The 22,705-nt window shown below is 40.9% G+C and overlaps 1 long non-coding RNA gene across 2 annotated transcripts; it reads left to right on the forward strand.

Annotated features, from left to right (window-relative positions):
* Positions 1-129: 129 nt before the first annotated feature.
* LOC133958611 (uncharacterized) lies at positions 130-9,909 on the forward strand. Of its 2 annotated transcripts, none has more exons than XR_009921710.1 (3): positions 130-495; positions 1,648-1,853; positions 9,356-9,909. It is a non-coding gene; the product is annotated as an uncharacterized LOC133958611 (long non-coding RNA). The 2 variants fall into 2 exon arrangements; XR_009921711.1 differs by having other exon boundaries at positions 1,651-1,853.
* Positions 9,910-22,705: the final 12,796 nt, after the last annotated feature.

Genomic DNA, 22,705 nt, shown 5'->3' on the forward strand with positions numbered 1-22,705 from the left:
TAAAGGGGAGGCTGTCGCTGATTGGTTGCCAGCAGTTTGCCGTCGGTGTGACGTGCTCACAGCCGCGAGAGGAGGAGGAAGCGTTTAGAGAGAAAACCGTCAGAGAGGAGGTGAGAGGAGAGGAGACCATCCTGGGCTCTGCCAGGGACACAGGGAGGAGAAGACACGCACACGCAGAGCGGAGAAAGGGCTCCTCTGTGCACCGGAGTCCCGCACATCTCTGACGCGGGGGGAGAGCGCCGACCTCCCGACGGAACCTCCCGATCACGCACGGATACAAACGCGCAATTGACCGCGGAGCTCTCCTCCTGCCTCCTCCTCCTCCTCCACAGCCGGGAGGACACGCAGCCTCGGGGCAGATGCGGTGGGAATTATCGATCCGATCCACGCGCACCTGCACACCTGGAGCCTGGAGGACGCTGCACCGACCCGACCTGCTCCACATGTGGATGTTTTTTCCCCTCCGCGGATGCAGGACGCAGCTGATGATGCAAAGTGAGTGTTATGATCTTCACCGATGAGACCTGGCTCGTGTCACATGCACGTCGGTGCATCTCATTCACTGACCTGGATGTTATTGGCCTGCTGCATTCATTCAATATATTAAGTTGTAGTGTTTCTCATTCGTCGTCAAAGCCACAACCATCAGATACAGTCACAGCGAACTAGTCTGTCTTATTCTCATCCATAAGAAACAGTAGGTTCTCATTTATATCACAGAGCAAATGTATAGTTGACCCATGTGACAAAGACTTGTTCCTACAGGCCTGTTGTGTTTCACTCACCCGAAAACATCCTGATCTAATAAATGCAAAATTCTCACCTTCATATTGAGACAATTACTGATGTGTCCACTTGTACACACAACAAGAAAGTGACGCATATGTCAACGCATTTATTTCCCAATTAAAAGCACTGACGTCACACGCACTGACCAAGAGATGCGTGAGGTCATCATGAGGTTATTTCGAGCTCTATCAAATAAACGAACACACACACACATTAAAGGCTGTTTTTTCTCATGTGCAACATTTATTGAGAAGAGAAAGGACACAGAAGGATTCACTAAACCAATTGAGTTCATAACAGTTATGCAGGAGTGTAGAAGACTAAGGCATAAAGAAGATTTTAAAAAGTTTCTTCAATCTGTGATTTTAACCTGATGATTCTTAATAAAAATTATGAAAAATATATAATGAGGAGCTGAGTTTACTCTTAAAGCAGGGGGGGCTTTATTTTGGTCAAATCTGTGGGTGTACTTGAAAAGTGTGGGAGGCAGGATCAATCTAAAAAACAGCTACAGGTTGACTTCATGGTGGAAATTAATAAGTCACACTTTCGGTGGTAAAGAGCAACAGGAGCATTTTAGGTTAGTTAGTTAGTTAGTTGGTTAGTGGGCCTATTAACCATATTGAAGTTAATAGAAAATGTGAACAAAGTCTTACTGAGTAGCAGGTGAATCTTTCATTTAACTTTCCAAATCAAAAGAAAGTAATAATCTTGAATTGACATGAAGAATTGGTTCTATTTCATTGAAAAGTTATGGGTGTAATTATGTTACCATTTTTAAATCACATGTGCCAGTTTTTGAATGAAGCCACTTAAGGCCTGATGCATTAACACCATCATCTTTGTCTTTGTTCCCAGCAGGAAGCTTCAGACTTAACCTTGTGCTGCTGAATCAACCAGCGGAGCCTGTTCCTATCTTTGGTTATCTAGCTGTATGAGTGTTAATCCTCCTTCATAAAGCTAGATAACCGAAAGTAGGAATGACCTCCACACCCCCCCATCTCCTAACGAAGAAAAGAAAGAGAATAAAGATGGCAACACTAGAGGACACGGAGTGTGCTCAGGTAGGTCTTCACATGTCAAACAATTGTTTTCATCCCAACGTGAAAATTATTTGAGTCATTTATCAAAAAATAAGGTTTAATCACAGTTAGATGTGAACCATTACTCTACTAACTGACACGTTGGTGTATGATCCTAACTGATCAGATTAAATGTCCACTTGAAGCTTCTCATCTGCGAGGGTCTTTGTATTCTGTTGGACAAAATAAGGAATCTGAAGAGAGTTTTTTTTAAATTAAAGTATTTGCGCTTTGATATTATTTTTAGACAATGGAAAGTCATTTTCTGAAGGATGTTGGGGGCACATTTCAAGGATTGATTTGAACAGATCAGCCGCTTTCTCTTTCATAAAGAAGAAAGTTAGACATACCAAACATGATCTTTGTAACAGGTGGGTAGATAAGAAGAAGAGACGGCCACACGTCTTCTTGCTCAACAAAGAACATTTAATATTCAGTCAAAGATCTTCTTCAGATTTATACCTGCAGAAAGCAGAATGCAGCCAGTGTGGACATCTCAAATGTTTCTTTCTTACATTTTTCTTTTGACAGACTTAAGTTGTCCCTTCATTATAATGTCTCTGTTAAACAAACCAAAACTATTAAATAACTTAACCTTAATGTTCCTGTTGCAGATATTCAACTGTGACCTGATCAGAAAAATTGAAATTACACTTAAGTTGTGAAATAATTGTATCTCGCACTTATTCACATAATTGCATCAAAACAGATGCCTTCATTCTTTGGCTTATAACTTGCTGAAAATTAAACAGACTGATCATAAGAATATATGTCTGTTATATAAGCAACGATTTGATGATCTGCTGGTTTAAATTATAAAATCAAGAGATTATTGCTGTTAACTATTGCTGTTATTTCCCTGATCAGGCATATTAACAATAAAGTGAACACAAACATAATAAAACGAATTAATAGATGAAGTTAGAATGACAGTGTTGCGTTTCGATTTTTGTGAAATTATCTTTACTTTTTGATTCATAATAATTAATACAAAAAATGTTTTTTACATTTGTTTTACTATAGGGCAGCTTTTAAATTGAATCTCGATGCTCATGCATAAGGACATTGTCCAACTGCCATAGTGAAATCTAAAACGTCAGTGCAGAGGCCTCCTGCCTTGAATGAGTCTCATGTGCGGGTTGCAGCTCAGCCTCATGAACATCGTGTTGTGTGAATGGAAGCCATCTTGACGGAGCCTCCCTGCTGCCTCTAAAATGGTTGTGTTGGCGCGGAGCTGTGGCGCGTTAATTGGCGCATCGTTGTGTGTCTGTCAGGCGCTAATCAGCGTGGTGTGTGGAAGGCCTCGCGACTTTAGTGTCATCCCTCCTCTGTGTGATGGAGCTGCTGCTGTAATTAGTGAGGTCACATCCCGAGGCCTGTGAAAGGTGAAGCTTTCAACTGCTTATAGTGTAAAAGTGAATATTAAAGCAGTGAGGCAGTGGTGGACGATGTCAGGACACTTTCATTTAAGATTATTAAAATTATCTCATTATTATCAAAAATCATAACAGGTAAAATGTCAATTTGGTAAATTTAAGTTTCAGAACTCCACAATGGTTATAGTGGACTGCTCTAAATTCCTAACAAATACATATACGTTTCATAATAAGCAAGATAAATAAATGTATTCAATGATCCAAAGTCGTTTTTTTCAAACTCTTGACATTATAAGATTATTAAAAAAAAGCTAGGAAACATACAAATGCATAAACTGTATGTTTACAATATGTTATAAGAAATACACTTTCCTTGATTAAGATTTTATCATACATTGTTTTTATGTTTATTTGTTTCTTTAAAACAAATCTATATTTTAGAGCTTGAATAATACTACTAATACTACTACTACTTATAATAATACAAGTACGAATAATAATTATTATAATATACAACTTATAATAGAATGATAACGAATAATATGAAACTTAATTCTTCTGAATAAATGTATTTAAAACAGAGAAGCAAAGCCTAAAACAACAGGCCTTTTATTCTGTAAAGCTGTTCTGGTAAAAAAAAAAAATCATCAATCATCAATTCATGCATCAGTTATTATTTATTATTCTATTAAATATCCGGGATGAGTAACAGAGCATTGTACATTTTTCATTAATGATTCCATAAGCATCAATTAGCTCGAAAGCTCGTAAGAATACAGATATTGAAAAGAAAAAGGATTTAGACTGAAACCTCTTTACTTTACCTCCATCCCACCTTTCACAAACTGAGCACATGACAGCAACTTCCTCCCTCTTGTATCCAGATGTTTGAGGAGCTGGTGGTCCCCTTAAGTCCAGGTGTTGAGCCGAGCTGCAGTAGATCAGAGTGGACGTGCACACGAATTTACTGTTATGTTAAAAACGCATCATCAAAAATGACCCTGCGTTAATTGCCATTGATTCTGACGCAGCTATGATCGCCTACTCACGTGCATGCGCTTCTGTTTTATCCGCAGTGTTGAGAGGATCATCTCAACAAATAAAAAAATAGAAATGCGCTGCAGATATTAAGGCTTCTTGCAAAAATAAAAGTCTTTATTATCCGCACGGCAGCGCTGTCTATTGGTTTGTGGTCAGGCCTGACTAAAAACAAAGAGCCTGAAGAAGACGCAAAATGAAGGAAACGCAACACCAGCCGTAAGGAAGAGGACACAGACGAGCGGTGCATATTAACATAATTGCATAGAAACGAGGGGAGCAGATTTTTAAAGGCGCAGCAGCATCAACCTCCGTCTGAGAACAACAACAAATCCAGATCAGTGTTTGAATAATGGAAGGAGATATTAATCTCTCATTAGTAATGCTCAAATTGCGTGTGGCGTTAAATATTTTGTATAAAGGTGATGAAGGCCTTTTGGTTCATCAGGACAATTAACCTGGACTGATAGTACCTGTAAGACAGAGCTACACGTCAACATCACAAAGCCTGTGTTTATTCTAAAGGGTTTAAATGTCATCCTGGGCCATCAAACTTCAATCTGCCTCCTCACTTCTTTCATGTGTCAACATCTAAACATTTAAAGCAGTTTCCATTTGAATTCTGATGGAGAAAATTGGAATTTTTCACCATTGACATAATCTGATGTAAATCTGTTATGTCACGCATGCTGCAGAAATCCCTTGAATCCTAGAAAAATCTACTGCAACAGGAAAATAACAAACATGTGTCTTCATAAGGGTCCAGGTCTTTTTATTGTCCTTATCGTTTGGAATCGTCAAACATGAACTCTAATTAAGATTGTGGAGTTAATCTTTTAAAACTGTTGCATCATGTCAGTTTAAAATGCATTTTGTTTTTATCTTGGTTTAAAGAAGTAGCCAAGGCATTAGTCAGCACTGCGGCCTGACAAAATAAAAGAGGAACTGTTCCTTTATTAGAAAGCATGCAGGCTGTAATTAGACAAGCAGCTGGGGGGAGGCAGCATGTGTGAAGGTGGCTGATAATATGAGCTCAACCAAAATACTCGATGGCTGCCGGGCACAGATGTGAATCCCCCTCATTATCTTCCTTTAAAAATGTATTTTAGTTTAGAAGCAATGGTTTCTCAGTGTGACCCACTTTGGTGAATTGATTTAGCTGAAATTATATGATATAATATTGACGTGTATTTACAGTGTATTTGTGTTGTGCGTGTGAAAACAGTTGAGCATCTCAGAAAGCTTAGAATTGTGCGACAGGGTCCCTGAGAGGTACACTGATAATTTGCTTATTTGAGAAATAACATTTGATATCAACGAACCTTCTCATTTACTGTGACCCCCCTCAATCTTCAATAGTTATCAAAAATCAATCAATCACATTTATAGCCACAATTCACAAATCTCAATTTTTCTCTTATGGGTTTAACAATCTGCATAAGGTGTGTAATCTACTGTCCTCAAGGTGAGGAAAAACTATGGGAAAAAACGATTCAACCGGAGAAAAAAACATAGAAACCTTTAGAGAAAGTCTCAAGGTACTGCGGTACAGACAGAAGTGTAATCACAATATTAACAATGTGACCAACACTCGATATGCACCTGTACGGATGTAAAGCACAAGGGATGTTTATTCCCCCGATGCACAGACACAGTGCAGCCCAGTGTCGGTCGGGACACACTGTCCCCTGCAGCTGCATAAGACCTGTTGGTAAACAGCAGCCAGAGTCCACATTATCATTCGGATCCTGGCTTTGCTCCACAATGGCTGCTTTGTGAAAGGAGCACTTGACAAAGGTCCGCCACCTCTTTTTTCCCCCAAAACTGCACATGTGAGAGGCTGCTGCTCTGAATCCTGAGCGTGCAGCGAGGTGGGGACCACGCTCCAGACCAGACAGTGGCAGATGACTGCATTAGCACTGCAGCCATGAGAGTGTCTCCTGGAGAAGTTGGCCCTTTGTCCTCCTGCCTCTTTATGTCTCTCTCACAGCCAGTGTATGGGTGTGTGTGTGTGTGTGAGTGTGTGTGTGGTCTCAAGCCAGAACTAATGTTAATGAAAGAATAACGTGGCCAATAGGCCAAATGTATAAACTGCTCAGCTTAGTTCTCTGCTACATCTCAACAATTTTCGCTTTTGCAAACATGTAGCCTTCCTAGAATTTTGTGTAGTTTAATTCCCACACAAAACACAAGTGATGTTCAATGGGGCCTAAATATAAAACTTTCAATAACAGGAGGTGTTGTGCTTTAAATTGAAGCATGACATTGGAAGAAAACACTGAAGGTTGAAAAGAATGTTAATTTAGAAAATCACGTGAATTTCCCCCGCTGTCCATTGAGAGCATCCGATTAAAATGATAAAAAAACGTACAGTTCCAAATTCCTAAAATGCAATATCTGAAACATTGGAACTCAGTTATATTAATTGAATCTGTAAACAAGACAAACAGAAGAGACATCTACTTCCAGTCCAAGACATCAGATGGAATCCCCCCCCCCCCTTCATTCAATCATTCTCAAACGATCGACTCAATACAGATGAGGTACATTATATCTTTTATTATTTTTTTAAATTACTTCATCTGTGTATTTTGGGGGGTTTGCATGATTACCAGAGTTACTGAGCATATTAACAGAGAGGATAAACAAAAACAACACACAGATCAGACTGTTCAGCTCAGGCAGGCTGAAGTGTGCTTGTTTGTTTTCCACCGTGGGACCTTGCTCTCATGATTTTACCGTAGCTTAGGGACCTGATCATGGCTCCGCACCAGAACCTGCTAGGTAACGAATTGTAAGCTCCCCTGAAGGCAGGACATTGTATCTCACCCCCACAAAGATACTGCAGCTGCGATCCTGTCTTAATCTGGGGGGGAGAAACGTGATTATCCTGCTATGGCTTGTTCTTGGCTTTGTAACAGCAACAGGGGACCTTTCACGGCTCCTTTTTTCCCATGGTCGAGTGGGTCTGAGCAGCTAAGACCCCCAATGTGGACGAGTCGCCATTCATCAGCTGTGGGCTGCAGCGAACAGGCATGTCACACAGATCCTCTGCAGGCAGACACACAGAGAGAAACACTGAAGGTTGAAACTATGACATTTGCATGATGGAGCTCGTCACAGTCCCTGTCTCGACTGTCTCAGGAGATCCAGCTGTAACTCAGCTGTTCTCTGTAGATCCTAGGTGACTTTGGTGCACTGTACAAAAAGTGACAGCAGTTATTTTCATTGTTATTACTATTATTATTATTATCTTGTAATTGTTGTCTTGTTTAATTTATTATTTCATTTGAACAGAATATGTCTATTTGTTTTTTAATTATTTGGCCAAAAAACGATACAAAGGCTAATTTCAAATGTTTTCGTGAACTTTCTACCACATTTCAAAAGACATCTTTTTCCCCTCACTTGAATTATTGTTTGTTTGTCAAACTGCACTTTCTGATGTCAAGAATCAATATCCTCACATCCCTAAACATTTGCTTGTTCGTGATTTTACGTTAACAATATGTTAAACTATTTCAGAACAGACACTCTCTCAGGGAATGATTTCCATTCTCCCCCGCCAGTCCTTCAGACGAGTCAGTCAAGTTCAAGTTCACAGGGGCACAAACGTCTCGACTCTTCATTCACTTCTGTCCCCCCCCCCCCCCCCCCCCCCCACAACCACACCCCCATCCTCCTCCCCCCCATGTTCTTTGGTGACTGCATGGCGTTACTCTGACAGAGGGTCGTTGTTATGGCAGCAGCCTGGACAGCTCGACTATGTGCCACTGAAAAGCACGGCCTGTCAGAGACAGAGAGCGAGAGAGACAGAGAGAGAGAGACGGAGATAGAGAGAGAGAGAGAGAGAGAGAATGAGAGAGAGAGAGGTTCCCCCCAACAGCTGGGCCCAGACACCCACCCCCTTTCAGACACCTCCCAGACCCTGGGAACACCAATAATTTCACATTCATCATCCTCACACACACGCCCACATACACACACACACTTTCTACGAACCTTCACCGTCATAGCTAAATGCCTAACCCTTACCCGAACCTAAACCTAAATCTAACCCCTAAACTTAAAACCAAGTCTAATCCGTCAAACAAGCCTTTGAAAAAGTGAGGACCGGACAAAATGTTCTCACTTTGCAAAAATGTCCTCACTCTGTAAGATCTACTCTCAAAACACAGACACACACACACACACACACACACACACACACACACACACACACACACACACACACACAAACACAAACACCAACCCTTCTCAACCTCCTCCACCGTTAAGCCATAACTTTTGAATTTGAATTCCATATATCTTGTACAAACTAAAAGCAGCGGGCTTTGATTTCTAAAACTGTCAGTGGACCCAACTAAGGCATTGCACCATGCCCATGTGCAAGATACAAATCCATAAAAGATCCATAAAATACAAAGCATCACTCCAAACCAGACATGTGTGCTGAGTTTTGTTATTGTGTGTGTGTGTGTGTGTGTTTGTGTGTGTGTTGTAGGGGAAGAAAGAGACACATATTTTGTTAAGGGCCCATTCAACTCTGCGCATGAAAGCCTGATCATTTGCATAAACTACATGCTGTCTGATGGGCGGGGTGTTTGGGGGGTGGCAGCCACACTGACAGAAGATATGAGAGAACATGGGAAAAAAAAGAAAGCAGGATTGTGCATTGTGAAGCTGCAGGAAGAAAGAGAAGATGTGAATAAGAGAGAGGGTGAAAATTGGCGGAGAAAGGGTTTTACCATGTCTCCCAGTGGGATTAAATTGTCCAGGAACCTTTTTATGTATAATTTGATCAATCTGACAGTACCTTGGCTGTAGGACTGAATCCCAGCCTGATCTCACATCGCGCCCCCCCCCCCCCCCCCCCCCTTCCCACCTGAACGTCATCCGTTGAGATGCTCAGATGATGCAACCAGCCACAGAACGGTGTAAATGTTCCTTGGGGTCCCTTTTGACATGATTTCTTATGACAGCATCCACACACAAAGCACGTTCTGTGGGAAGGTTCAATTACCGAGCTGATTTGGACTGATCTTATGTTTGTTTCTTCTTTTTTTTTAGAAAAGAATCAGACTGATGCTGGGGCCACCCTCTCTGTGCGGGATGTGCAGCGTCTTCGTCGGTGTGTTCATCACTTGGATTCTCTGCAGCCAAACCCAAGGAACTGTCTCTGTGCAATTGGACAAGTGCAGGAACATGTTGTGTCTCTGCTCCAGACTTCAACACAGTTTTAACCACAATTCTTTCATGGATTTCATTTTCATTTTTCACTGTGAAAATTAGATTTGATACTTACACTTGAGTTGAAGGTTTTTGTTTTCAAATGCATGTCATTTTTTTGAGAATCCTTTCTGAAAAAATTATTTGGAAGAATTTTATATGAAATATGATACATAAATATCAAAAAGAATACAAATTATTAGCTGTGGTTTCCAGGTGACCAGATACTAAAGGGAATCACACATAATGACTGTATGTGCTTTAGCTCTTGACTATAACACTTGAGCATCAAGACCTGGAAGCGGGGATTTTACTTTATCAATGACACTATGGTATTTGAAATGATCACAGTGAGACGAATGAAATGCTTTTGTTCTTTTCGTAATAAAATACATTTTGAAGCAACCTGATAAATGTGTCATCATTTGCATTGTTGAAATAAAGACTGGTCTCTGTCAGCACCTTGGACAGAGGCTGTCTCCAGGTCACTGATAATGGTTGTATTGTGGAGTTATTTAAAATTTCCATAAACAGGCCTGCACTGCTGTTTCACTTAAACTGTCCGTGCAATAAAACGGACAGAAAATGGTGATAAATGTGAACAAAGATTTTCTCTTTGTTTTGACTGGTCATCTCTCTGATAAATTATCAAAAGAAAACTCAAAGATGAAGCGTTAACCAGTGAACAGGTGGAGAGAGGCCTTGGCTTAAACACACAATGAAGAGCACAGAAAGAGATGATTACATGTGAACTCTCCCTCCACACTGTGATCCTACATTTAATGAAATCATGGACAAAAAGCTGAATTTACCTTGTCACACTAACTCGCTCCCTTCAGTCAAAAACGTTTAAATATTTTCACCTGCACCAAGACATCCAGTCATTTGTCTTCATGTTGTATTGAAACATAAAACATTCAGATAATTTGTGTTAATCCCACGTCACCTAATAATCAAAGAGTCGATCTCTAATGATGGTGTTAAGTTGTAAACTTTACAGACTGTCAAACGCATTGTTTCTGTAGCAGCACACAGGGTCAGTCTGCTGTCGTGACCTTTCACCCTACAGGGACTCAAGCTGACCCGGCACAAGCCGACAGACACGTGTGTTTTCCCCTAATGCGTCTGCGACCCCTCAGATACTGTGACCTGCTGTTCATCAGGGCCTGTTTAGAGGGATCAAAGGTCATGGTTACTTTTTCTCTGTTTTTAATCATTAGGCCATAATCATTAAGCACATATTCATCATCAGAAACGTTTGCATTTTAATGCAAACGTTAAGACACAGTTAATGTATGTGACTGTGCATCCTGACAAAAGACATGAGAAATATTGTTCAGTCACTGGAATCTTCAATCACAGACACACTGTCTGTCTGTAAGTTGTCCATTTTTGGCTGTTAATGATGATTTGGTTTTCTTGGTCCCATAAGTCTTGATGAAAATCTTTATAGTGCAGAAAACAAAGACATTTTACACAATAAACAATAATGTGCTTCCAACTTTGTGGCAACATAAGTTTGGACTGAAATACAGTCTTATCCCCTACACACTCTTTTAAATTGGAACTAATTCCTGCAGTCACAGTGAAAAAAGTGGAAGCTGGTTAGCAGCAGCTCAATGCCCGTGGTTTCCAGGTGACCACAGACTTATGGCAATGTGCAAATGCAGCCTGTGCTTTTAATCTCAACTCTATCACATTTGAATATCAAGGCCTAACATCTCATGTATGTCGAACACACATATACAGTCAATCAAGCATTTCTGTTCATTTCATAAAAAGTGGAATGGCAATAAATAAATATAATAATAAGATTCACTAATAGACAGACAGCACTTCCCTCCTGTCACCGTAACTGTGTGTGATGCATGGGAAACCGTGTCAGACAGGGATGAGGAGGAGGAGGAGGAGAAGGAGGAGTAGCGGCTGGCTGCAGGTGCTCTCTCTCACGGAACTCAGTGTGAATTCATTCATTCATTAAATCCACTCAGATTTTCAACTTGTCATCAAATAGAGATAGATGTGTCCTGTTGTGTTCAGAGTCACATTAACCACAAAGCTAGACAATTCCTTCCCAGACACTTGGGAGTGCTGTTATTGTACATAAATAAACCAGCACTCATCCTGCAGCACCTCATTCTTTGCACTGCTGCACTACGGGCAATAATAATCCACGAGAAAGGACTGTATTCAACATCTATTTGTTGTAATCAACAGGACCATGGTCTTAAACTCTGGAAGCCGGATGCAGGATGTTCAGAGTGGACTCACATGTCGTTGCACTACCTCATGAATGAGTAGTGGACCGCTGTAGACCAGGGCTGTGGAGGGCTGCAGATGATTGTCTAGTCATTTATATCTTCCAACTCAGTGAGCTTTAGGTCTTGTACTCTGAGTTTGCATAAGAATAGAATCAGGTCCTGTGAACTTCCCCAACCTATTGACCCAGCACCCCAGACATGAATAGCCCTGCTTTGAGGCTCCCCAGCCTCTCAAACAAGCTTTAACCATGCCTTAAGTCCCAATCATGGTAATTTAATATATCTTAAGCCCGGCTGTTTTGCTGGAGCCCCTCTACAGTTTATTTAAGGCATTCTCTGTTTCTCACCTCATCAGCGATTCTCCTAATTTGGCGAATTTAAGGAGCTGCCGTGGCACTACAAGCTCCCTTTCAGCAGCTAAATTAGCCTCGATTCCATATAATTGGAAAAAGGTTGTTATTTTTCCTCTATAATTATTCAGTCTGTCGATTTAGAATAAAGAGGACACATCTCACCAGTGGTGGAACAGCCTGAGGATGTCTCAAATGCACCAGTGCAACACAAGGGTCAGCTTTAGGTCCAGTTACGTGGGGTTGGTGGATGGAGACACAAATCATTACTTCATATATGTGATCCTTGGAGACCAGCTGTAAAAGTTGAAGATGCTGTGGTGGAGTTTTATCACAGTAACTCTCTGATGAATTTAGAGCACACAGGCCTTTCAAAATGAGAAGGCGTGAAAAAATATTCCTTTGGAATTAAATAGACTGCATTTCTATTGCATGTTTTATATTTTATTTGCGTGTCTGAAATGCAAAATCCAATTTTACACAATTTGAGCGATTATCTCTCAAATAAAACAAAAAGCTTATAGGAAACTAATTTAAGGGTCAAGCAGGTACAGTGTGAGAACAGTTTAGATGTGTTGAGAAAGAGAAAGATGAAAAAATAAGCCCAATTTGAATTTTTTCGTATTTCCTGTAAAAGAAGTATCATGTGCTAAAAGACAAGCGTGTAGTTTTTGTGTGCAAACCAAAATACAACGATACAACTTTAACTAGAATGGTAGACACATAGTAGAGTATATATTTTCACCAAGACCAAATAGCTCCCTTTAATTCAATCAAGCAGCACTAAGTTGATCTCACTAATAGATATAGGCTAAGTCTATTAGTGCCTGATGTTTTTCAAGATCAATGAATTATTCTTAGAAGTCAAAACTGTTGAAAATCGTCCAAGTTATAAGAAAGTGAAAAAAAGTCCTGGGTCAACACCAACATTGAATGTGTTCCACCCTGACCCATACGCTCGTACACATCCGTTCACCAAGTTTCATGGTAATCCGCTGGGAAATATAGGTTAACATAACCTGCCAGGCGAAAGCTAATGAGACAAATCCTCATATGATCCTCAATAAAATATTATCAAGACACTGCTTTCCTTTCACAGACCCTTGTTTGAAGACACTTTGCAGATACACAAGGCAAAATAATAGATTCAATATCACATCCTACACCTTATCTGACACGTTGTATTTGATCGTCTTGTGTTTTTCATTCCTCACAAAGTGGAACGTGTCAGATAATAAGAACATGTACATTCATTTGTCTGCCTCTCACTCATCACTCGTGTCATTCATCTGGCAGAATGACTCCTGGTCCTATCAGTGATAACAAATGTTTCGCTTTGCCAGATGAAGCAGGTGCATGTCTTGGCTCTGTCCCTGAACCACAGGTATTATACCGCTTCGCTAATCAAAACACTTTTTAACTTCCTTATACTAAATGGGGAGGGACAATTAAAGTGGAAGTCAAATGAAATCTAATTGAAGCTTTTTTATTGTCTTATATGATCAGTTTGTAAATCTTCTAACAACATGTGGAACATATGTAACAAGAAAAACATAGGGCAGAGCGGGGTAATGTGGGACATCGGGTAATGTGAGACCGCCCTGTATCTAGGCAACGGAACACATTTGTGGTCATGTGACCATTATGTTTTCAAGCCCCTCCCATTTCCCCCTTGCCATGAAGGAGAAGTTGGTGCTGGTGCTGTGGAAAGTATGTTTTTTCACAAAAATGTGTCAGAAATTGAATCAGGTAGAAAAACTTATATCATACATGTGGATGAACTTCCAACATATAAAACCATGTGATTGATGCTAGCTGAAGATTAGCCCTTTGGCTAAAAGATTTTGTTTTTACTAAAACGATGGCCGTGGGGTAAAGTGGGACAAATGCAGTGGGGTAAAGTGGAACACTGTCTCACTTTACCCAACCATGAAGCAAAAGTTAGGTTTAGTCTTAAACATTTTCTAGTGTTATATTACATTATATGTGTTTTATTTTTAATGTCATAAGCATTGTAGAAAAGCCATCATGCCAAGAAACTATAAACCAGGAAGACAACCTGGGGCAAAAAAACCCTCGCAGAGATGGAGAGTGCAGCCGCTGAGGTCATGCAAGGAAAGAAGTCCTTAAGAAAAGCTGGAAGGGATAGAAATATTGACAAGACAACCCTCAAAAGATTCATAAAGAAAAAAGAGCCGATCTCTAATGAATAAAATCAGTAGCCTGGGGTGCAGTAGCTGAGGTAAAGAGAATATTCACAGATGAGATGGAGGAGGAGCTTGCCAAACACTTGAAACAACTAGCTGACCAGTTCCATGGCCTTGTTCCAGTTCAGTGCCATGAACTGGCATTTGAATACGCAGAGAAAAATAATATCCCTGTCCCGGCCAATTGGACAGAGAAACAACGTGCAGGTAAGCTGGGGTGTGCAAGAGATCACATGAATCATAAATGTGCTTAATGACCAATCTTTTTTCAAGAGTAACATTTTTGACATTTTTTGTTGTTATACTACTAGTATTCTCAAATAAGAATCACCTCAATTAATGTGCTAAATAAATGATAAATGATACATTGGTCTGCTCTCATGGTGATCGACCTGTGGTGTTTTCACTGTGGCACCATCTGCTGGAAAAACAGCAAAATGTTCCCAGTCTTCCATACTCACCAGCACAAACGTGTCAACAACAATGATTGAGAACAAGCACATCCAATGGCTCATTCTTGGAAAGCTGGACACAAACTGTGAGTCACTTCCACCAGCGTTGTGTTATCCAATGCTTTACCACAATCTTTTGGCATCTCATTCTATAAACAAGCTCTCTGCAGAGTGTGCCCTGCGTTGTTCAGTCTCCTGATCCAGCCACAAATATGGACACACAAATTGCAACACAACCCATTTATGTTGGCCTTTTGTTCGTTTAGCTGACGTGTTCAAAATACAAACAGGGAAGCTGGTCAAAGTTAGTTTGCAGCTCTGCTAAACCAGGATTACATTTTTACACGCATTTTCCCCATAGCAACAGATTCTGCAAAGACAACACAGCCCGACTCAAAGAGCGTTTCATCAAAGCCTCTTTTGTCCTACTGCAGGAAAACACATCCTGTTTTCTGCACAAGAAACTAAACTGTGAACTTGTATCTCAGGTTACTGTAGAAAAGAGATGGTGTGCGTGTTTGATGGTATGATTTGGAGTGTATAACGATGCTCTTTCTAAACAACATAACATTATTATATACACAAAAAGCTCATTGTACAAAAACCACAGCAGGTTGGATGCTCATTACTGGGACCGAGGTGTAATAATAAAAAGGCGCAATCCTTTGTTGTGTCTTTGTTGTGTTTTGTGTGTAAACTTTGTCAAGAAGTGCATTGTTTCAGCTCCGGTGGCATGGAGGATGGGGCGCACATGGACATTTTCCCAAACGCAGACACGGGACCGGTGCTGAAAACAAGGACCTCATCAAAGTTTCGGACACAAAAAGAAGCGTTCCGTCGCTGCAGATCCACAAACTCCCTGAGAGCCGACATTTGTACAAGACAACAAAGCTCGCGTTTGTTTCTCTGCCCTCGTCGACCCAATCAAAGCCTCTAATGAACACGGTTTCTCCTCAGAGAGTGGACATCACATAGTAGCAATTATCTGTGCAAACTCTGATGAGGTGGAATCTCATGCATTCATGGCTTCACATTCAACAACAATCTCATTCAGTGCACAACCACAGCCCAGTGAGGCCCACTCTGCAAAAAATACTAATGATCTCTAATGAAGGCCCGTACTAAGATCCATGCCGTCCACGCTCACATGATGCAGGAAGCACAATTCACACAGCATGCACACACACACACACACACACACACACACACGCACACACACACACACACACAGAGAGATTATAGCAGATGAGTGAAAACTCTTTAGGATCATCTTATTTTGGTGTTAAATCTTGGTCAAATAATTAGATAAGAGAAATTAACCGATGTGCGCAGTGAGCAGGACTCTATTGTCGACCAGCGGATGTTCAGTGGCAGTCTGAGAATTCTGAGTGTCGCTTTCTTTAACACCTGAAATGCTGAATTGTCCCATTCTCTGCTCTCCCAATTTAACAACCAGGCCACGTCTCTGCTATGTTTCAGCCAAACCACAGAAAAAAACCCACCGGGAGGTCATCTCTGCACTTTGGTCTGAGTGTAATCCTCAGTGGACTGTTGGATGGATTGCAATAACATTTTACAGAGGTGATCATTTATATGTGATCCTCTGTCTTCTCCTCTAGCGCCACCAGCAAGTTCACTTCTCAGGTTTTCAGTGAAATGTTTTTACAGCAATTCAAATTTGGGATGAATTGTTTTCTCTCAGCGGATGCATTACAGTTTCATGTAGCACCTTCGTCATGTCATTTCAGTTTGGAGATTTTGGGGTTTATGACTATGTATCTGATGTATTAGTGACATTCCCATCATCCAGCTGAATGTCAGAATGCAAGCCACCTCAAGTTCAAGATTAGTTCTTGTTTCAACAGCAAAAAAATAACACTGAAAAAAAGGAGTACATTATAAAAGTACACTGCAGAAATATCTCAAAAGCATGAATCAAATACAGAACCAACAGCAGGATGATATTATAATTAGGCTTGAATTTCAGTCCCCTTAACATAACTAATTTTTATCAACAAGATTCATGAAATATCTCTGATCCGGATCTGCACCAAAATGAATGGGTTATCTCCCGACTCATACGTGATCCTTCTACCAGGACTGGTTTCTTCGGAAACCAGTCCTGTAGTTTTTGTATAATCTTGCTCACAAATACACAAACAAACAAACCATCAAACAAAAAGAAAATGTTGGAAACAAGACCTCCTTAGCGGAAGTAATAAAGAATGCAGTGTGCATATTAAACATATTTGTACAAATGCATAAATTTACACCAAAAGTGGGGCCATTCACTCTAAATTTTTCATGGTAAAATATAAAAAATATCTTTTGTTTAGTCAAGACTGATGTTAACTGTTTATCCTAACATGCAAGTGCAATAAATTCAAATTGATTCAAATGATGCGTTAAACTAAAGATTTAATCTCATGGTTCAACCTTTACATCTGGGCCTACATACTAAAGTATAATTTGCCTGCTGTAATGATGGCCTGAGAATGACATTTTTCACTTGTTATCGATGTGAAAATAAGGATACACACTTACAATCTCGCTCTCACACAAACACACAAACACACATACAGGATCCCTGTGGCAGCAAGGTAGGGAGAGGAGAGGAGAGGAGAGGAGAGGAGAGGAGAGGAGAGGAGGGACACAATCACAGGGCCACAGTGTCTCTGCAGCCGGGGCAGGGCAATGTGTGCGCATCAGGTTTTGTGAGGCCCTGACGAGATGTGACAGCCCAGCTCTCACTAAAAGATCCTTGAATTTAGTCCATTTTTATGCCTTTTCCATTTACAATGCTTCAGTGGAGATTTCTTTATTTCAGAATGGACAATAGTCTCTTTCTTTCTCATTCCCTACATCTCCCTCTCTCTCCCTCTCTCTCACACACACACACATGCACACACTCACACACACACAAAGCCTTGCTGGCAGACGCACGCACACTTGCTTGCTGTCATGCTCATTTTGATGGTAATTAATGACATCACCACTGCGTGCGGGTGCATGGTGGTGTGTGGTGTGGTGCGTTTGTGTGTATGGGGGGGTTGCGTTTGTTTGTTGAGCAAACCGTGGGAACAGGGAGCTCTCCAGGGTGGCGAGTCAGGGCCTCCAACAATACATATGCTGTTGCTTTTCACCCAAACACCCTCCCTTCCCAGGAGAATCATTCGTCTCCCCTCCTCTCCTGTCCCCCTCGTTCCCTCCTTTTTCTTCCACGAATTTCCCTCATTTCATTGTACTTGTCGCAGTGTGGAGTGTGAGGTTGCTGCCCCCTCTCTGTCAGTGTGTCTCATCAGCATCAACTTGGATGGAGCTGAGGTTCTCTGTGAGGTTATGTCACCAGGGAGATTTACGAGACATGTACAGTCACTGTGAAACATTGAAGAGTGTAAAGCAACCCTTTTTTATTCACCGCTGCTCCTGTAAGAGTATTACAAAAGAAAGAGAGAGTGATCTCATATGTATCCTACGCTATTGCAGACCTGTTGAATAATCCCTGAGGGTCCATGACATTTAAATTAAATAAAAATGCAGCCAACCACCAAAGAAGCCAGAAGAAAGTGCAGTTTAACTAGTTTTGACCTCAGACAGAGATCAGGCCAGAATCTGTTAAAGCTGACACATTGCTCACATACTGAAATTACCTTTCTTTTCTTCTGTTGGACAAGTATTTTTTGTGCAGGAGAAACCATAGAGTTAAGTCACTGAGTCCGGAGGGATCTGTCAACATTGAACCCTGTCAACTTCTTCATTTTTTTTAGACACCTCAGTAATAGACAACTACAGGCCCACATCTAACCTCCCATTGTTGGCCGAAGTCATAGAAAAGCTGTTCATCAACAGCTCAACCCCTTCTTGGCAATAAATAATTGTCTTCATTCCTTCCGATCTTGATTCCTTCCAGCCCTGAGACTACTCTCATTAAAGTCCTAAACTATATACATATAAATACAGATAATATTAAAGTGTCTGTCTTAGAACTACTGGATCTCATTCGACAGAGTTAACCACACAATACTACTGGAAAGACTGGGAAACTGGGTAGGACTCTCTGGTACTGCTCTCAACTGGTTCAAATCTTATCTGCAGGATAAAGACTATATGGTATCAGTTGGTCCTTACGGATCTGAACAAGCAGCAATGATGTGTGGAGTTCCCCAAGGGCCCATTCTAGGTCCAGCTCTGTTCAACAACTACATGCTCCCACTAACTTGCATCAAATAATACTATATCTTAACATAATTACGCAGAAGAAACACAGATTAATTTAACATTATAATAACATTATTAAACCAAAACACTAAGGACGACCATTTCAAAGTCTCCAGGTGTTCACAGTTTGTCAATTTACTGAAGCTAACTGGGTTGTTAAACTGTTTTTTTAACATATTTTAAATGAATGACACCTGTATCATTAAACATAATCTTCAGTCTTATGTTTAATTACAGAGTAGTCTGCTCACAGCTTCCTCACTGAGACTCATTACCTACTGGTGTGCTTCTGCGCAGGCTTAAACCAGTTTGGTGGCACTAGTCTGTGCATGGCACGCTGCAGCCCTGTTATAATATTTTTGATTCTAATTAAAATTTCATTCTGTATATTCTTATAAGTCAGTGGTATGAAATGGTTTATAAATGATGACAAGATCATTAACAGGATCAACAGATCGTAAAAGGGCTACCTTAATATTTTGAATAATGTACCAAGTTAGAGGTTCCCATGCACAGTTTACCCATAGTTCTCTGAGAATTCCTTTCATATCCAAGTTAAATTTTGAAATTATTTAATATTTAAAATGAAATATCCTTAACTCAATCGATATCGAATCAAACCAAATTGTAACTTGAGTCGAGACCTTGTTGATGGTAGTTGAATCAATGTGGGAACACAGTGGTTATACCCAGCCCTAGTTGGACAGTGGAGAGGCTGTTCCCTGGGTTCATTCTCATGCAGAGCATTTGTAGACTAATCATTTGTGACAGGGGAAGCCTATTAGTATTCTTATTATTACTAAAGCTTGTTCCCGTTTTAAATAATTTTATTGTTCGTTGGAGTGTTGTTCCAAATATGTATTTCTGCTTGTAGTTGTTTTATTTTACTAGATAAATAGCTGGAAAGCACGGCTACCTACAGTATTTAGCATTTGAAAGTTTGCCAACACTGAGTTATATAAAGTTAATGTACCTTGTTGAATAGTGCTACACTTAAAGTTGTCATACGGTTAATTGAGGGTTAATGTAAAACTATGTCAATTCTTAATTATTACCACTATACATACAACTGCTCATGAAATTATTCAAAAATGATTTGCACATGAGGAAAAGGTTTTTTTTTAGTGCGGAAGTAATCTTATCAGCGGTGTCAGCAGCACTAGTACTACACTACTCAAAGTTCTTACTTTGGACAATTTCACACATGGAGATTTTGATATCTCATGTTTCAACTATTAGTAAATTCTACATTATATTGTTAGTACCATGTAATAACACATCTGAAATCGAGTTAAAAAGGCCCAAAACTCTGAGAGCTTGCTCCTTTTTTCTGGAGCCCTGGTTGCGATAGGCTGATGGGTCATCATCATCATCATCATCATCATCAATAATATGTTGATGCATTATATGTGCAATAAAACCGACCTCTTGGGTCCATGTCTTTGCTCCCGGTTATAGAACACAATATGGTTTTTTTCATGTTCGGTAAGAGAAAAACCAAACCCTCTGTGCTGACAAGCTCAAACTGCATGTTTGACACAGCCTTGTCAAACACAAACAGCAGCATAATAATGAGAAGGTCACAGGACTGTGAAGACCTTTCTATGTCCAATTTTCTGGTGTTCTATTTTGAAGTTTGAGTCTGAGCCTCTCTTCTGATTGGTTGACTGTTGTTGAGTGTAATAGGGGAATGCTGAAGAAATGCTCTGGTTGGATTCGGTGCCGATGTAAACCCTGCAGCATTGGGCCTGGGCAAGGGGGAAACTCCCGGATCATGGTGGCGTCAAGGTGACCATCCGTGGTTTTGCAGCGTCCAGATCCAACAAATATCGCTGACCCTGCCTCCAGCTCTCCTTAGCTGTTAGAGCCTTTGAGTGAACCATTTGCCAGTGATCGAGGCCAGAGGAGCATGCACTTCACTCTTCATATTATGTTCAAACAGGCTTCCAAGAGGATTTTTTTATTGGTGGACGGATGCATATTCAAAAAGTTCAACATGTACGAAGCTAAGCAATAATCATGATGGCAATCAAACACTTTGTCTCGTGCTCTAATTAGGGGCAGGTGGAGCACTACATTAACCAAACCATTCAGTTTCTTTGCCTCTTGTTTAAAGCAGCTCTGGTTTGAACTGGGGCCTTTGTGGCTGAATCAAAGCTCTCCCCTGCTATGAATGGTGATTTCTTTGCTTCTCCTCCTCAGCAGTGGCCGGCTGAGAGGTCTTCTCCCCTGAGACTCCCCTTTGACCCCAACAAATGGACTCTTGTCAAATGAATAAAGAAAAAGTGACTGGCCTTTAGTGATGCCTGGTGTTCGGCACATTGCTGTTTGATGAGTGATCACAATGACAGAAAGGAGACTGGTGCAGCTCAGAGCTCAGTGGGACGTCCTGTGATATGACATCAGCTTTACAAGCCCTGGACCATGAGGTTGTCTGTGAGGTTAAATTCAGCGGTTACTCCTCAACACACGATCACAAGTATTTAACAACAGTTTAAAAAGATCGGCCTTGTGTTTTTCTTTTTCAAATGACAAAAGAATGTAAACTGACGGATTGTCATCGTCATGTGGTTCTTTTTACTGATAAGTCTTAGTAAGACCACAAGAGCCCCTGATATCCCACTCAATGTCCCTGTGAGACCACTCGAAGAGGACAGTGAGAAAATGCAGGTTTTTGCATCCATCTATTGGCCCAGATGGAATCTGTAGCCTGCCCCAATCAGCTCACAAAGGTGATATAATTGCCAGGGCAGGATGGGACAAGGCCGCTGCCTTTGGAGTTCTTCAGTCTCCTCTTTTTCCCATTGCACCTATTCTCTCCCACTCTATACACACTGATTATAGTCCCCTCCCTCATTGTCCCATTATCCTCCAACAACAGGCCAATTTGTCCCTCCAGCTTGGCTCCCGCCTCCCCTCCTGCTGCGTTATTTATCCCCTCTTCTGCACTTCAGTGGCAGGTACTGATTGGAGAACTTCCACAACCTCTTTGCTATTCCTCAAAAAAGTCCCTCCTCCCCTTCCCAGCAACCTTTAATCTGATTACAGGCTTTCTGCAGCTTTTCAGAGGAGGCCAGTCCCAGGAGGACAATGGCAGACCAAGTGGTTTCACAAACACTCTCCCCAGGGTCTTATGATTCACAAGAGGAGCTGCGTCCACTGTCGTCCGGCATCAGGTCCCAGCGAGACCTGTCTGCACACAGTTTCAACATCATCAACATCTCTGTTGCAGTGATATGGTCTGTGCACCTTAGGAATGAAAACTACAAGAATTTATCAAAAGAAGACTAGACTTGAGTAAAGCTCCTTTTTGTGTATGTTTTTTTTTTTTTTTTAACAGGGGAAACAAAGACTGAGGCCCATTTTCTGATTTGAGTCCTTCATGCTGCACAGACTAACATTACTGAGCCTCTATTACTGTAAAAAACTCATGACACTTAGTAATGTCAACTATTTGGCTTCGACTGGAGGCTACAAATCAAACAGGGCTCCAAGTTTCCGGAGAACCCAGAGTTAGATTAGATTTGCTGGAGGACGTATGTTTTTCATTTTGATATATTTGGAATCTTCCCTCATGATTTCCATGGAATATCATTACATGAGCAGCTGTGGATCAGGAGATATAGTGGGTTGTCCAGAAGGATGATGGTTCTATCCCAATCTCCCCATTCTACATGCAAGCAAAACTGACCTGTAAAGTGCT

This window comes from Platichthys flesus, chromosome 1, assembly GCF_949316205.1.
Source record: "Platichthys flesus chromosome 1, fPlaFle2.1, whole genome shotgun sequence".
NCBI classification, from domain to species: domain Eukaryota; kingdom Metazoa; phylum Chordata; class Actinopteri; order Pleuronectiformes; family Pleuronectidae; genus Platichthys; species Platichthys flesus.